The 18156-nt window shown below is 39.2% G+C and overlaps 1 long non-coding RNA gene across 2 annotated transcripts in view; it reads left to right on the forward strand.

The window, feature by feature from the left end:
- Nucleotides 1–18156, forward strand: part of LOC123392476 — a 706642-nt gene that overhangs the window by 385243 nt on the left and 303243 nt on the right. The window contains exon 6 of one of the 2 annotated variants that reach the window (XR_006607197.1): nucleotides 1295–1518. The exons of the other annotated variant lie outside the window; for it this stretch is intronic. This is a non-coding gene — a long non-coding RNA (uncharacterized LOC123392476). Of the gene's footprint in view, nucleotides 1–1294; nucleotides 1519–18156 lie in introns of those variants that run through there. 2 annotated transcript variants of the gene reach the window in all.

The raw sequence follows: 18156 nt of genomic DNA on the forward strand, positions 1-18156 counted from the left end.
ACACTGTATCTATAGTTGCCCCCAAATCTGATCATTTTTCCCCAAATTCTGATAATCCCATTTTAAAAAAGTAAAGCTTAAGGTATGTCTTATGTTTTATGAACCTATTATTTCTTTCATCTTCCTTCCCTCTCTTAGAGTTCACAAATTAAAATATTAAATCTTACCATTTGTCTAAGAAAGCTACTCGGGATAGACATTAAGTGCATTGTATATTTTTGTAGCATACTCCTTTTACTGAATCAAGATAGTATTTTATATCTTAATTCTCATAAAATTTCTAGCAGAATTTTAATGAATCATTATGGAAATGCTCTTAACCACAAGTATTTTTTTTTAAAAAGTTGCAATGTATAAACACTGCATAGACACCTGACCTAAATTATCTTATTTAATTCCCCCCAAATCTATGAAGTAAGCATGAATAATTGAAATTTATAAATCAGGAAGCCAAGACTAAAAGAACTACATATATGCCCAGGGTCACCCATTTGGTTAAGTAGTAGAGCCAGGTTTCAGAGGCAGACCTCTGAGTCGAAAGATAATGTTTTTAATGAATATATATTAATTGTCTAAAATATAACTTTTCTAGACCAAGAAACACCTCATGTGTTCTGTGATGACTTCACCTGTTTTTTACTTCAATTTTCTTGTTTTAGTTGAATTAGTCTAAGTTATGCTGCAGTAACAAACAACATCAGTAATTTCACTTTTGTACTTATGTATCAAAATAGGTTTGCACTGACTGGAAGATCAGGATGGAAATCCATGCACAGACAATTAGCTCTTTCAAACTCAAAATGATACATATCACTTCTGTCAACATGTCATGGCCAAAGCAAATTACATGGCCAAGCCAAACTGTAAAGAGTAGGATTTATAATCTTCTAATGCATCCAGAAGGAGAGAAGAATCTATCAGTGAACCATGACAGTGTCTTCACAAATCCATGTTTTTTCTGCCCTTGTCAGAGTTGAAAATATTCTCCTTCATAGGAACAAAATATGGATTGTGAAGTTCAGTTTTCATTAAAAATTATACCATCATTTATTTTCATATAAAATTTTCTGCCATTAGTTCCAGTACTTCCTTCTTGCATTTTACAAACCTAAGTAAGCCCTTTTGGTTGTCCTTCATACTTATTCTAAGAATCATATAAATCTAATTATTTTTTTATGATCAGTTGGTCACCTTCATTGTTTATCTCTTTTATTCATATCCTTTAAAACTGCACTCATTAGAGCTTCTTGTGCAGTTATGCTGACCTCACGAAATTGTCCCCACTTTTTTCCAGCATTGTGAAAACTTACTGTTATAAAGTCGTAATTCCAATTTTGTGTGCCTGATGTCCCTGGAGATTTCTTATTTTGAAGATTAAAGATGCTTTGAAAAGAAGGATGCAGAATGTTTATTCCTCCCCTACCTTTATTAGCAAGCTCTTGGAGATGTGCAAAATAAAGGAGTTTGAAGAAAAAGGAAAAAAAAAAGAAAGAAACTTTCAAGAAAGAGGAACCCAACACAGAGAAGTGGTGAAGCAGAGTCACAAGATGACAGGTACAAAGGACATCTAGAGAGAAGCCAGCTCAAATTGTAGCAGGAGGATGGAGAATAGAGATCTCCGGGAAAGAAGTTCTCCTGACAGTCTAATCTATTTGAAAAGTGCACAGGATGGGGCGCCTGGGTGGCTCAGTGGGTTAAAGCCTCTGCCTTCGGCTCAGGACATGATCCTAGGGTCCTGGGATCGAGCTCCGAGTTGGGCTCTTTGCTCAACGGAGAGCCTGCTTCCCTTCCTCTCTTTATGCTTGCCTCTCTGCCTACTTGTGACCTCTGTCTGTCAAATAAATAAATAAAATATTTAAAAAAAAAAAAAGAAAAGTGCACAGGTGATCAATCTGATGGAAGAACCAAGGATAGGTACATTAGTTACTCATGCCGAAAGTTTCCTTCCTATTCTAGGAAGAATAAATGTGTTGTGAAAAAATGGAACTATACCTGTTGAACTTGGCTCTACTGTGTAAACTCTTTAAACAATAACTTAAGGTCTGATATTAATTAAATGAATTTAGATATAGTAGTGATAAATTATGTCCAAATAGCACCCATTCTGCATGCCTTTAAAAAAAATAAGTCTTATTTTTAAGTAATCTCTACATGTAATGTGGGGCTCAAACTCACAACCACGAGATCAAGAGTCTCATGCTCCACTGATCAAGCCAATCAAGCATGCATGCCTTTTGCATTGCATTTTGAGACGTGGCTTGAAGAGTTGGAGATGATCTTGCCTCCCCTAGAGTGTAGGCTCTCCCTGTCACCTGTGTTAACTAATGTAATGTGGTACAAGTGATGCTGGAGCTTTGGGGGGCTGGAAAGGGACCTTCTAGCTTCAATTTGCAATATTTTGGAGTGCTTCCTTTGAGAAGGCTGCCTTGCAGCTCCCATGCTCTCAGAAAGTCCAAGTGAGATATGTGGAGAAGAACTAAGAACTCTGATGGAAGCCCTGACTATCTCCAGCTCCCAGTCAGGCCCCCGCTGAATGCAGACACACGAGTGAAGCCAAGTAAGAACCCCCAGAAGCACCACCCAGCAAATACAGAGAAGCACGAGTAATAAATCATTATTTCCTTACACCACCAATTTTGGGGTGATTCATTATCCCCAAATAGAACGCTGAAGCAATATCTCCATTGTGAGGACAGAAGAAGTGGGGTGATACAAGAGAGCTAGCTCATCAATGAAAATGCCAGGAAATTAATAAATAATACCTTCAAAAGACAAATCAAGAAAAAGAGCACTGTAAGTATATTATGAAAGGTGTGGAGATAGAATCAGTAGAAACAACTAAAGCATTTCAGGTTGTTGCCTGGGGCCAGACTGTGGGGTGGGCCAGGGGAATACAGTTTTTCATTATAGACCTTGTAGTGGTATTTGATTTTTAAAATGTGAACATGAATTGCTTTAATAAAAGTAAAATTTATATATTTTTAAATTGTCCTTGGGATATCCAGTTATATGAAGGTAGAGCATGTGAAGGCCTCAGGGTCTGGCAGATGAATGAGGAGACAGCTCTAATTTGGTCCATGGCTCTCGTTGACCTTCTGGCCCCTAAGGGTTTGTCCTCTCTTCTAGCCCTCCTTTTTCTGTTTCTGTTCTTGGAGACTAGTTCAAAATGAGGGTGTATTTTATCATACAGGTGAAGACTCACAAGTAACTTAGAAGAAAGAAAAAAAACCAAGGGGCAGCAATGAACTGCCCCTTTTGTCTTCAACTAATTTCTATCATGACCCCATGTTTTAGAAGAAAACGCAGAGAGAAAAAGCCCAGAAGCCCTTCAACTTCTAAAACCTGAAACAAAAGAATAGTTTCTTTAGGTTACTGGCTCTGCGAATCTCTAAATCGCCCCAACTCTGTGTAACCTGATTGACAGACAACACTTGTGTTCTTTGGGCCCCTTCTTTTTGTGACTGTGAATCTCAAAAGAACTTGGGGTTCCTCCAGTAATACACGTAGAAATAGCTCTGGAAAATCTTCTTATTTTCATTTCCTCCATCTTTCCTTTTAAAATTCTTAAGCCATTCTTTGGCCTATTAGATGGCTTGCTTCAAGCCATCCATTATTTCTTAGAGGAACACTGTCTATGGCTTCAGCTACACAGTTCTGACAACTGGACTACTTAGTTGGTTCAGGCTTTTAAAAAAAAATCAATCAAAGCAGCTGTTTGGCAAAAAGTACTGAATGATTCTCTCATTTTTCAGCAAGCTGTTGTGGAATCGTATCACATCAACTCAAGGGTTCTCTCATTCTCCCAAATGTCTCCGCACTCTTTTCTGGGCTTTCCTTTTTCCATCCTACCCTTGCCCCAGCCTCCAGCTTAATTTGCCTTCAAAGGAAGCCCCACAGGATTATGCTTTCTGGTTGGGTGATTCCCGTAATGAAGGTGGAGCTATTCTTGGGGAATGGATCAAAGAATATTTGTATGGTCAATTTGTATGCAAAAATGTTAAGATGGAAGGGCCGAGTGAAGGCACTGCCTTTGCTTTCTCTACGTTGCCAGCACTAGTCACTGAGTCCATCCTTGGCCTGTCTGACATCATCCCAGCTTGTTCCAGGCCCACTGGCTTTGGAATCAGATCTTAGGCTCACAGGCCATTCTCTAGTCTGTCAAGCGTAGCAATAACAAAAGTAAACGCTAACTGTTGAGCTTCTGCTGTGGGTCCAGTGCTCAACTGGCTCCTTCTCGCCAATCCTTCCACCAATCCAGTACGTTGGGTGTGATTATTCCCATTTTACAGATAAGCTTGCATACTGGCTCAAGGCCACATAACAAGTCACATGTAGAGATAGGATTTTCATCCATATCTTTCTGACCACAAACCTCAGTCTACTTTGTCACATTGCTCTGGTTATTACTGGCTCCTTGGGCCCTACAAACTGTGCTCATACTATTGTGTAGACCTTAAGTAGATAGTCCAAAATAGCTTAGCTCTGTGCTCCATTGAGTCTCTCTTTCTAGGGGCTTCTCACTGCTACTCTATTTTTAATGGATTAAACTCCCTTGAAGGAGACATTTATCTGAATCTGGCCCATTCATTTAAATCTATTCCTTGAATGCCTGGCTGCTTCGGTAGAGGCCAGGCTAGAGAACAGTCAGTTCTCTCATCCCCCATTGCCAGGTCTCATCTGCTGTCCAAGACCTCAACCCTTAAAAATACAAACATTTAAAAATAAAAAAAGATGATGATCAATATTCATTATTTACTCATGTCATCACATTCTAAGCACTGTGCTATACTTTGCGTGGGACAGAAAGAATTAGTTGTCCTCAAGGAGCAACTGTGTATTCGAAGTGGTTCATAAGTATAGGTACTTAGTATTAGTACTTAGTAGGTACTTAGTATTACACTAGTAATACTAGTATTACACTAGTAATACTAGTAGAACTGTGGGTATAAGCACCTTTGTAACTCTTACCATGTTCTAGACACTTTACAAAGCTTACTTCACTTTGTCCTCCCAACAGCCCAGCAAGGTAGATTTGTATTATCCCATTTTAAAAGAATAAAGCTGCAATATGTAGGTAAGGTTATAAACTCACTTTGGCTTCAGATCCAAGCGTTAAACACTCCTGGGTTTCATGAACATACTGCACAGGTTGCTGGACGATAGGTCACAGGAATGAAGAGGAGAGGAAAATACCACCCAGCTGTGTAAAGCTATGATGGCTTCCTGCAGGAAGCAGCACTTGAGCTAGGCTCTGAAGGACTGGTAATACTGGGCTCCAGAGGGTAAGTATGCAAGAAGGGCCTTTCAAAGGAGAGGGGAGCAGTCAGCTGGTTGTTCATGGGCTGTGTGGCTGAGGCCCCAGACTGCCTCCTGTCTGAATCGTTACATGAGTCATCGGCCTAGCACTGAACACCTGGCAGTGTGCCAGAGTGGGTGGCTTTTTTGTTCATAGTCTAAATATGTCTTTGGGAAAAATACCTTTATCGCTCTTTAGCAGGATGCCTGGTTTCTCTCCTTGTTTATTGTCACCTGTGAGATGATGGAGTCCTTCCTTCAAGAATGTCAGTCGGAAAGGACCTTGAATGAGGACATTGACACAGAAGGAAGAGTAGCTATGAGCCACACCAGAGGGGTGGATTCACTGCCCAGCCTAGGGAAATGCTTTCAGTGTTGCTCCACCCCAACAATTGTTCCTAATGGGGGACAGATGGTAGCAGGCTATTTAACCTCAGTGCATTTCCCGAATGTGACATGTCTCTGCCTGTTGATGACTGAACTGAGAGGGGGGGAGAAAACCGAGGATAGAATCCTCACCCTCTGCACCTTTCACATGCCCCATCTGCTCCCAGAGAAAGGTCATCGTAATGATGAGTTTGTTACCCCATGTTTTCTACTGAGGGGCAGCTCTGAAAAAATCTTGAGGGGAAGTCTAATCTTCCCCACACACAGCAATGGCCTTGACCACAAACAAAAATTTGTGGAGATTCCTGGATTTTCCTAATATTCTAACAATAAATCCTTTTCAACCCAATCTCACTGCTCATGTAGCATCATCTTGACTAAACTTTTTATTCACATCATCTGCTTTCTCCCCTCCACATGTGTCATCATGGGTGGCCTTTTCTAGTTGCAGTCACAATGGTTTCTTGTTATTTTTCTCCTTTCTTTTTTTGTTTTGTTTTGCTGAGGTATTGCTTGCCTACTCCTGATATTAGGAATGTACCTGTCCTTTCTCTTTCTTAAGTCTGAACTCCAGCCTCACTGATTATATTCATTGTGTTCCAAAATAATGAGTCCCTTGATTTGGCAGATGAATTTTAATGTGATTTCTTTTCCTCAAGAGATACCTGCAGAATCCTTAAAACAAGAAGACTCAAAGTCCTTTAGCTTCACAAATGAATTTTTACACTACTTCTCTGTCCATGTACATATGTGTATATTTCACTTTCTTTTATTCCATTTTGGTTGTGTATCTCAGTGGTTGAGGCAAAACCTGGTGCATGACTCTGCAAGTTCTAGGAGTCTAGGTCAGGCACATGGAAAGAAGGTGTATTGTTCTGAGGTGAACAGTGTCCTTTCTTCTGTGGTATAATGAGGCATGGAGCAGAATTTCTCAATAAAATTCTAATGCCAATAGGAGAAAACAATTTTTAAAAAGGTGGGTGGGGGGGATGAGAAATATCCTGTTACAGAATGCCACATGCAAAAATTCTCTGATGGTCTTAAAGAGTCGACTGATTGAAGAGTTCCATAGGATGGTATGAAATCATCATTCATTACACTGGGTGATGTATGCTCCCATGACTTGTGGTAGTAGTTCAGGTGTGTCTTTCCCACTGTCTTTCACCCCCAACTTTCCTCTTTATTTTTATAAGGCTGCTATTATATAGCTTTTTCCTAAAGAATACTAAGCCATTTTTTCCAAATGCACTAGACTCTAGGCAAAGAGCATCTTTGAACTTCTGGTAGTGTCACCGGATATTTGTTGGTGTGCTGGTTGAATTAGTGTGCAGCTTTGAATTTTCTTTCCAGTGAAGTAAGGTTTTAAGGCTCTTGCAGATTCTCTTAATCTTTTGCAACACATGAATGATCCCTCCATTCTAAAGGCCACATGGTTGATTTGGTAATTTCTATAGATCTGTCTCTCACTGGTTTGCTTTTGTCTGCTCATTCCTTTTCTGTTACTTAATTATTTCATGAGATTTTGCTCTACCTTATTTACCATCCCCAATTCAGGCCATCTCTTATTCTTTTCCTCAACGTTAGAGCTTTACAGCCTAGCTTCCAAGAGCCTGGGGTTTCATCTCTACATATTGCACACCATTTCCCCTGTTGTTAACTGAAGCAGAGACTAGGAATTATGTAATTCCACACTCCATTGGTCATTTGTAGGCTTGGCTTTATGAGGATTTTGTCTCTGAAGACCTCATTCCATGAGAACTATGGTATCTGAAAGATGGGAGAGGAGAAATGCAGGTCACTGACTGGAGTGAGAACCTGTCTGCTATTAGTTCTTTACATCCATTAGTTTGGTTGGAAAATGTTTTTTAGAATTCTATGCAGGAAGACTTTGTGTATGTGTGTGTGTTAATTACATGAACTCTATATTTTAATAATAATATACTGAGGGCTTTTAAAATATTTCAGCATTGTTTTTATCATAAAAGACTGAGCTTTTTATTGTTTAGAATTTGGCATTTTTATTTTAACTTTTTTGTTAAAATAAACTGTAACTTTTAAACTCACAATTTTGATTCAGATTTGAATATAATCAGTTAAGCTAATTCTAATATATTTTGCAAACTCAAGGCTAATAAAACATTTTTAAAAAGCAACTGAAGATATCTTTTGAGCACCTGTATTCAAAAATTTACTGATTCTTCCCTGGAAACTTTAGCCAAAATATCAAAATTGAAGAGATAAGAAATCACATGTGGAGTTCAGGAAATCTCAAACCTCCATATTTCCAGTCCTTCCATCTTCTAATTCATCTTTTTTCTTTTTATTGCTGCCTTAATGCTCTTTCTAAAATATATCTGAAATCAAGTGGTTTCCCTGATCAAAAGTCTTTAGTGACCTCATGTAATTTCATAAATTAAGTTCAAATTCCAAGAATTGACAATGCAAAATCACCACAATGTGTTTTCAACTTCCCTTAAACTCATATTTTTTTCCATTTGCTTTCTCCCTCTCTCCCTCTCTCCCTCCTTCCCTTCATCACATCCATCCTCCCTTCCTTCCAGAGTATTATGCATTCACCAAAGTAGTAAATACTAGACAAAGGGGAATGAGTCATTCCTCAAAGACCACCAATCCACAGTCTTCTGAAAAGGTCCATTATACATTCTATAGATACTCTGGTCTTGTTGTCTTTGGTCCACTGTGTTCCCACCACTCACTCCACTCTGCCTTTTCTTCACCTCAAATGCCATCTCCATCATCATCTCTCTCCTCTCTACTCCCTTTATCCAAACTCATCTCCTTACTGAACATTCCTCAACCTAAGGTGTCCACCACCTTCTTTGTGCTTCCTACAATATAGCTTTCCTTCGTTGGAAATTTTTTTCTGATTGTGAAAGCAATACATACTCATATACTCATTCTATAAGAGAATGAGATAATTGTAAAAAGAAAATACGATACATGGTTTAGTATACAAGGGATTCACTGGGAATCTGGATGTTCAGCTTCTAATTTCATTTCTGCTTCTTAGGAGCTGGGAGTCATTGAGTGAGGCACTTATCCACTGTACGTCTCATATTTTTCTCTTCAAAAAGGTGGGAACTGAGTTTCTTGGTTTTTTAGAACCATTCTGGTTATAGAATTCAATGTCTAATTTCCATGTCTATAAATGTGTATTGTGTCTTGTCTCCTACATTGGGCAATGATGTGTTCTTCATTGTTCCACCTAGTCACTTGGCCCAGAGAGGGTCTTCTAGCCATCTTGGAAGAACAGAGGCATGTGTCAAGAGTCTCAGAATTTTATCTCCAGTATACTCAATTTGTCATAATTTTCAGCCATTGTATCAAATTAGTTACCTATCTTATTTAATGGTGAAGCATGTTGGGCTTGAGTTTCATTATTAGTTGTAGGATTTATTAAACTATGTCTGTCTGTACTATTTTTGCCTCCCCCCCCCTTCTAACTTAAAATGATAGCACCAAGCAAAATGTTAGAATTCTATCCACTCAACACTGTAAACATTATTTAAATTAATTTTGTTCAAATGCATGAGTCTGTATTTAATGCTTCTAAAACTTGAAAAGTTTTTTTCTTTTCTAGCTAGAACTGTGATTTGAAGAATTGAGAAAAAGTTAAAATCAGGAAGATAGCAACTTTATCATAAGATTCTTAGCAGCAGGATTAGAAAGCTGGATTGGGATGTAGATTTATAACTCCATATAGTTCATATAACTCCACTTTTATAGAGTTTCTACATATTTTTTTCCATAGCAGATCTCCTCTTTCCTAAATATGGTATCCAGGAAGCTCTTCATTAGTATTTGCTACTTAATTACCCAACAGAGCAGTCCCTGAATCTTTATATAGGCAACCGTTGGATGTTTTGTTTCCTTTGGACTTCCCAGTGTGGGGAATGGGCTGAGATAGAACTAGAAAGCTAGTCTTGGGAATGTCACTTGTTGACTAGGTGAAGGTGACCAAGTGGCAACTTCCTTGTGACTCCATTTTCAGCACTTTAAATTGAATTGCCTTCTTTCCAGATTGTTGTAAAGATAAATAAGTTGTTATGAGAATACCTTTTGAAATTTGCAAAGTCCCCTAGGAAGTGGCAGAGGTAAGCTCCTAGGTAAATAACCCCAGGGTTCATGGGCAAGTTGCCCTGTCTCATGTAAAATCTGTTTCTTTGCTGGAGATAAATAGAGTTCAGGGATCCATCCACTTTTTACTTTGCTTTAGCGCTATGGTAATATTAACATATAAGCAGAACTTCTACATTGATATAGTAGTTGCTCTCATCTACTGTTTCCTGTTACTTCCTGTTACTTCCATTTCTCTGTGCCCCCTAGAAATGGGTTAAAATTATTTGATTAGCATTTTATGCTCATGGCAATTAGCACTTTTATAGAGTACAAGCATGTAAGCACCCCCACAAAATGAGGTCCCTTTTAACATGATAGTATAATATCCTCTTGTTCCAGAGAGATGACAAAACAAGTAAACAAAAAAGCATTTGTTACTGTCAAAATGTGGGAGAAGACAAAATAAGATACCATAGGAAATCAATTGCCTATAGTGTGAAACACCACCCTCTTGTTTGCTGTCTTAAAGGATAAAAATACATCACACATGATATTTCCTCCCCTCATCAGAATAGAACCAAGCCAGTTAAGAAGGGAAACTCTGAGTGTTATAACCTTTTTTTAGTTTTATTGAGATATAATTGACCTATAACATTCTATTAGTTTAAGTTGTACAACCTAATGATTTAATATGTGTGTATTGTAAAATGATCTCTACTGTGAGTTTAGTTAACATCTATCATCTCACATAGTTACAGATTTTTCTTTCTTTTTTTTCTGGTGAGGACTTTTGAAATCTACTTGCCTAGCAACTTTCAAATATACAATGCAGTATTGTTAACTGTAGCTGAGCGTCATCTTCTGAACTGGTCTGCCAGTATCATGTTAGATTATGCCACCTGCTCCCTTCCAACTATTTCTTAACCAGAAGCTTCTGAGGCAAAGCAACTGTTTTCTGCTAATGTAGCATATCCTTGGCATAAACTCTGTGTTTGAAATAGCGGTGTACTTAGGTCAAATGGGTTGATATGTTTGAGTTGCTGAATTTTTATTATATTCTAAAATATATGGATAATAGCTCACATAAATGTTTTTCCATATGTATTATCCTATTCATTTTTATGGAATGGGATTCCAAAACTGAGCTCCAGAGAGGTCAAGTCATTTGCCCAAGGTCATGTAACCATTGGAGAATTGAGTTGTGACTTGCTCTTACGCCCCAACCAACACCCCCCTTTGCTTTTTGCTGTTCCGAATCATTTTCCTTCATCTCTTAGCAGTAGCAACTTTCCTTTCATCAACACTCCTGGAATTCTTCTTCCTGGACCACATTGCTTCTCACTTTGAAGGAGGAAATTCTGTCAGTGATGTGGGAGAATCTGTAAATGTCACGGCAGCTGGTCATGTATGGTGCTTACTCACAGAAATAATAGGAAGAAACAGTGTTAAAAAAAAAAAAAGTCACAGTGGCTATCTATTTAAACTCTACCATTGAGACCATGAAGTAAGTTTGTAAATTCCCAGCTTATTTCCTAGTGCAAGAAACAACATCTTTGGGAATGTTGCTGTCCTTCATGCCTTTCATGGGGAACAGTGAGACATTTCAAATCTCATTATCTGACAGATTCAGGCCTCCTCAAAGAAGGAGAACAAAGGCAATTTATGTGGGAGGAAAACATGAGTCAGTTTGCTCTCTGAATAAAAGATGCAAGAACACCAAACTGTAAGTCCCAGGTAGACCTGTTTCTCCTCAGTTCAGAAGCTGCTTCCTGACTCACTATACACTGGAAAAAAATATTTTATGGAGGACAACTGTATAGACCATTTCCACTGGACACATGTAACTTTTGGACCCTCTCATGAGTCTACCATGGATGCAAGCTTGTCCTGGTTTCTTAGACCTTCTACCTTTGCAGACCATCAAATAGCTGTTATTTTACGGGGATCAGTATAGTGTCAATATGGCATCTAAGAGATAGAAGGGGCCAAATATAGGCAGTTCTATGTGAAGGACTGTAAATGAATGTCAGTTGGGTTAAATTAAGCTCTAGCCATGGGTCGGCTGCAAAGCTGTGTAATTTTTTAATCCATAGTCTTTTTTCTAATTTGCATAACTACTTTCCTCTAAGGTTGATAGAATAAAGACCAACCTAGATCTGGCTTAACTGAAGCCATAACTGAATTGCTTTATTGCTGTGTGTAATTTAGCTTCCCAGTCAGTCTGAGCCAGTTCCTGTGTGAACCAGTTTTGAAGGCAACTGATTCTCATGGAGCATTAGTGGCGGGTCCACTAATTTTGCTTGGCTTTACATTGGCTGTTAGCTAAGGGATGAAGGGTTATTTGCATGTTTCATTTTCAGACAAGCATCTTCTATATACCTGGAAAATAACTAGCCACCTGGGACACTATAGTAGACTAGATAAAAAGACCACTCCATTTGGAGTCAGACAGACGAGGGTTTGAATTTACATCATCGCTGTGTTGCATTGGGCAAGTTACTTCAGTTCTCTGGGGCTCACTTGACTTATCTGCAACTTGAGGGTGACAGAACCTAGCGCACTGAGTTGTTGCGAAGGTTAAATCAGATAATGTTTGCTAAGTGCTCTGGAGATCCTGGATGGTCAGCGAGAAGGAGGGAGGGGCAAGAATTGAGGAGGAGAGCTCTGAGACACATGGCCCATTAACCAAACATGTAATATCAGAGCGCAAAGAAGACAAGGAAAGGGCGAGTGGTCAAGATGTTTCCAGGCATTATGACCCCTAAATAAAGGCTTTGATGAGGGAAAACGCTAACTACAACTGAAGACAACAGCTTTTCCAAGATGGCCTCATTAAATGTTTAATTGGGTGAGAATATTTTGTGGGTTTCCACACATTGCCGGGAACCTTATGCAGTATCTTATTCTTTCTCTAAATGTCTTTGTCACTATGCAGAGACACAGACTCGGGGCTTGCTGGAAAATCTACCTGCTGGTTCTGACAGAGAACACACACTGATTACCGAGGTTAAAGTATTTGCTTTGCTTTGTGTCTCTTTTAGGATCATCTCTCTTGCTTTCCCTGAGAGGGGGGTAGGAACAGTGAGTGAAATGATTTACCGGGAAGATAAGTGAAGGAGGCTTCAGGTGATCTGCGAAGCTGGAGGTCACTAAGAGGTCAGGCTTAAGGGCTGCATTCCAGAGAGCTAATGGTGGGTGAATTGGGTTGTTCTTATTTCACCCAAGAGGTAATTGTCCCCCAAAATGCATTGCCTGCAATATTTCAGATTGTCTTGATTATATACGAACTCACATATATTGTATTCTCTTCCATGAGTGGCCCTGGCCTAGGGAAGTCCTGTGGGGAATGCCAAGGAAGCACAAGATGTGGTCTCTGCTCTCAAAGAGCTTATTTAGCTAAAGAGAGAGGACAGAAAACTTAAGAAATAATACAAGACGTATTCAGTATGCTCTTGATCCTGAATGTAAGTGAAGTGGGAGACCAAACGGTGATGTTCTGGCAGATGTTGATTACTGAAGATATATTCATTAAACCGTCTGAAAATGGAGAGAAAATAAGGATACTATTTAACATCAATGTACAGTTGTATGTGTTTATTACCGAACAAGTATAATCTGATTATACTGTATTTCATTTCCATTATATACACATAAATATATATATATGTATCCAACTGTCTTTTCCTTGTGACTTAATTTTAATATTATCTTTCCTTTACTTTTTAAACTTTTCTTCAGTCTCTTTTTTTTTTGTGAAGTAGCCATGAGACTATAAAGCCACTGTTTCTTCAAGTTCCATATTTGGCAGAACAATTTACGGGTTGCCAGACCTTTGGCTTTTTAATGCCATTGGTCCCTGAGAACCACTGCTTTGAAGCAGAGAGAGGGTGCATGTGTCAGAGGTGGCAGGAGGAGACTTCTTGGGGGAAAAGAGGAGTTCACTAATAGAGAAAAAATGTGTCAGAAACAAGTAGGTATTATGTTGAGGTGGGGTAAGGAAAAGACAAGTTAGGAAACTAGATTTTGTATAGCAGGGAGTGAGGGACCATTCATTGTCTTGAACTAAAGAGTGGCATGATGAAAACTGCATTCAGGAAGGTGAGTTTATCATGAGATACAACAAATTAGAGGGGGGTGAAATTAGCATTTATTTTAAGAAAAATTACTTATAGAAATTCCTTCCAGAGTTACTAAAGGCCAGGTGGTATTCAGGAAGTTTCCAAATAGAAGATCAACTAAGAAAGGAAAAAAAAAAATCAAGGAGTATAGTACTTGATCTGTGGATTAATAGATTAGAATAATAATAGATAATAGTAGGGTTATTATCTTTTATCCATAGATTAATCCATGGATTTCCAAGCTTTTTTGCTTATAAAGTCATAATCTATAAGGTGGGATCTTTCTTTTGTCACTCACTGGCTCACACAGGGCAGCATAGCGGAGTAGGCAAGAGAGTAGCCGCTGATCTGAGTGTTAATCTTGCCCTCATATTTTAGTAGCTGTGCAACGCGGTAGAATTTAAGCTTCACTTTTGTCATAAGAAATATATGAAACACAATATTACCTACATCATAAGGCCCTTGTGAAGATTAAAAGAAATGATGCAAGTGATATGCTCAGCAGAGTGTATGGCCCAGAGCAGGCTCCGGATAAGCAAAGCTCCTGTTTTTACCTGTGTGTATTGTTTGGCAAGACCTTTACTCATGCTGAGCCCTGGCACAGTCAAATGTGAGGGGAGGTGAATCAGAACTACCTTGCAGTTACTGCAAGAATTAGGAGAGATGGATGTGAAGGTACTATGAAAACTGTAATTTGTTGCATGGATGCTAGCTTTTATGGTTATTGTTGTTCAGAATAACTGGTGTCATATATAAACTATGTGTCCAGACCCTGAGCTACAATAGGTGCTTTTACATTTAAATGGTCTTTTGGGTTTACCAGGGATGTGATCATCTCTGCACTGTTCTTAGCCTGGCCCTGGGCTGTTAAGTCCTGAGCTGCTTGAGGGCAGGTGACAGAAGTTCATGTCACATGGACCCCAGACCATGTCAAAAAGGCCTTTAAGATTAGCCAGAGCTCCAGATGCCCTGGATGCTCTGGTGCAATGGAAGAGGCTTGTCCTGAGCCCATTTTTAGGGCTCAGTAATCTCTATCTTCTGATAAATAATTCAGGTCATGCTCATTCAGTCAATCAACAAACAATTTCCAAACACCCTGTCCTATGTCCAGTGGTTGGTGCTCTGAGTAGAAGGAGGAATCATTCAGTGATCCCACTTGAGGGTGCTTACAATCTAGTGAGGGAAATAAGTCAAATGACAGACAGAACAGCCCATGTGAGTCTTCTGGATGGTTCTAGGTCTCCCACTGAGCACTGTGTACTATAGTGGACACAACTCAGGGCACAGTGTCAGGAGACAGACTCAGCCAATTACTAGCTGTGTGATATTAGTCAAGGGACTTAATCATTCCAGCCCTTGGTTTCTGCATCTAGACAATGGTAACTATATACATTTCCCACAGTTATTAAAGATATCAAGAGAATCAGCATCTGGCCAAGAGTAAGCTTTTTTTTTTTTTTTAAAGATATTATTTATTTATTTGACAGAGATCACAAGCAGGCAGAGAGACAGGCAGAGAGAGGAGGGAGCAGGCTCCCCGCTGAGCAGAGATTCTGATTCGGGGCTCGATCCCAGGATCCTGGGATCATGACCTGAGCCAAAGGCAGAGGCTTTAACCTACTGAGCCACCAGGTGCCCAAGAGTAAGCTTTCAACATATGGCAGCTGTTTGTACTAGAGAAAGGGTACAATCTGCACACCCATAGGGCAAGCTCTCTTCCATGTGACCATGCTTCCCTTTACTTGTTGTCTACAGCTGAAGGAAGAAAACCGGATCAGGACCAAACTTTTGATTAGTGGAAATTAACTTTTGTTCTATTCCAACAGCTAAATTCCGAAATACATTTTTTCACATGTGCTATTTCTGTAATGCCTAAAACAGCCAAAGGGGAATATTATATCCCATTTTCTAGGTTAAAAAATCTGAGGCTCTGAGAGTCTAAAATTTCCTGCCCAGGGAACATGGCTAATCAGGGATAGGCTAGGATTTGAATTCAAGTATTTTTCCATCTTATATCTAAGAGATTTGACCATAAGTTTTCTCCTCTCATTCAAAGTAAAGTCTAGATATCTGAACTTCAGATTATTATTTGCCACTGCTACACTCACGCAGATTGGATTATATGTAAAGTCATCACGTGTTTCTTTAATTTGACTAAAGGACATATCCAGATATGTTTTGGATGGCCTTTGAGTCTATGAATAATACCATATGAATCACCCACCTATGATAAACTCCTTTGGGAATTACTTGTGTTTCCATAGTGATATGCCATTCCAAACAATTAGCTATGGCAGACCTTGTATTATATCAGTATAGGAGGCGGTGCCTGGGTGGCTCAGTCATTAAAGGATCTGACTTCAGCTCGGTCATAATCTCAGAGTCCTGGGACTGAGTCCTGCATCTGGCTCCCTGCTCAGCAGGGAGTCTGCTTGTCCCCTCTCTCCCTCTTCACTCCCATCCTCTCTCTCTCTCTTTCTCTCTCAAATAAAATCTTAAAATATATATGTAAGAGAGGGTGAAGATAGAAATTAATATTTTTGAATACCTACCATTTGCCATATATACTACATACATTATTCCATCCAATTTTCAGAGGATTTATTTATTTAAGAAATAGTTATTGGGTGCCTCTTCTGTTTCAAGTTTTCCAGGTAGTGAAGATAGTGTCAAACAAAATAGACAAAACCTGTACCTTTGTGGAAATTTAACATTCTCTTGGGAGATATAAACAATAAATAAAATATATATTCCTGATGGAGAGAAATAAAACATGGAGGATGTGGAGTATTAGTAGGGTAGTTGGGATTTGTCTCTAATAGGAAGGGTCTCACTGAAGCAAAGACATTGAGTAGAGACATAAAGGAGATAAGGGAGTGATCCTAACTGACATCTGGGGAAGAGGGTTTCAGGCAAAAATGAATAGCAAGTGCAAAAGCCCTGAGGTAGGAGTATGGCTGAGGTGTTTGAAAAACAACAAGGGGGCAGAGTGGTGGTAGTGAAGTGAATGAGTAAAAGACCAATAGGAGGTGAGATCAAAGAGAGTATAGGGGCCTGATCAGGTAGAACCTCATAGACTATTGTAAAGATGTTGGCTTTTATTCTGAGTGGGATGCAAGCCATTGGAGGGTTTTAAGAAGAGTGACATGATCTGACTTATGTTTGAAAAAGGTCACTCTGGCTGCTAAAGCATAGAAAATGTGTAGAAAGCTTTTACAATAATCTAGGTAAGACAGGACGGTGACTTAGACTTGAGCAGTGGCTGTCTTAGTGAGAAGTGGTTGGATTTAGGATGTATTTGAAAGGTAGACCTGACAGCATTTACAGATGGACGGGATGAGGAGTATCAGAGAGAGGAGCCAAGGATAACTCTAAGACTTTTGGAACTGGATCTGGAAGAATGGGACTGCCTCCAGAGAGGATAGAAGACTACTGAAGGATCTGCTAATTAGCAACTTGTTCACATCCACACATCTAGGCTCTCCCCCTTTCAGCCCTGCCTTTTTCCACTTGGGCAAAATCCACAAAATGATGAAATCACTCTAGTTCATAAGCAGGCATGGTGTGGACAAAAGACTTGCCAGGGGCTCTGAAAACAACTCTCTCTCTTCCCCTTCAGACTAATTAGGAAGCAAATTCTTGTGAAATTAGAGTGCTCTAGTAAACCCAAGCCAATCTCTTGGTCAACTTGTTGATTATGGAAAATGGGGTTTTCCTGGCAATGATTCCAATATGTTTCCACTGCTTTTCCCTATCCAACAAATGGGCCTAGATGCCAAATTCTTTCTTTTTCTCCAAATTATATATCCTTAGATAACCTCTCTGATGGGTGTGGAACCACCACAATGGTTGCATATAGTTGGTCTTTTGACTAAAGAGCACCAACCAGAGGAAAATAAATGGCAAAAATATGATTGTCTCATGGGACTCACAAATGGATAATTTCAGTTAAATTGTAAGATATGACACCCCTGGCAGGCATGGGCCTAGCCCAGCTTTCTATAAGGAGGATATTTATCTGTTTGCTCACCTCTGGGCCCCAGAGTAACCAAGGCAAGACTTAAACCTCCTAGACCAGACATCTCTCTGTTCCTATGCCAGCAAAGGTTTTCTAACTCAGATTCTTCCAGCAGATTAACAAAAGATTAACAAAATTTAACAACAACAAAAAATTAACAAAAGGATTAGTTGAACATGATTGAATCCCCACTGTGGAGTGAGAACTGTGTAAAGATAATTCAAAGATGACTTGGGGATACTTAACATAAAATATGCC

The sequence above is a fragment of the Mustela putorius genome, unplaced genomic scaffold, assembly GCF_011764305.1.
Source record: "Mustela putorius furo isolate JIRA1106 unplaced genomic scaffold, ASM1176430v1.1 tig00000580_pilon_pilon_pilon, whole genome shotgun sequence".
NCBI classification, from domain to species: domain Eukaryota; kingdom Metazoa; phylum Chordata; class Mammalia; order Carnivora; family Mustelidae; genus Mustela; species Mustela putorius.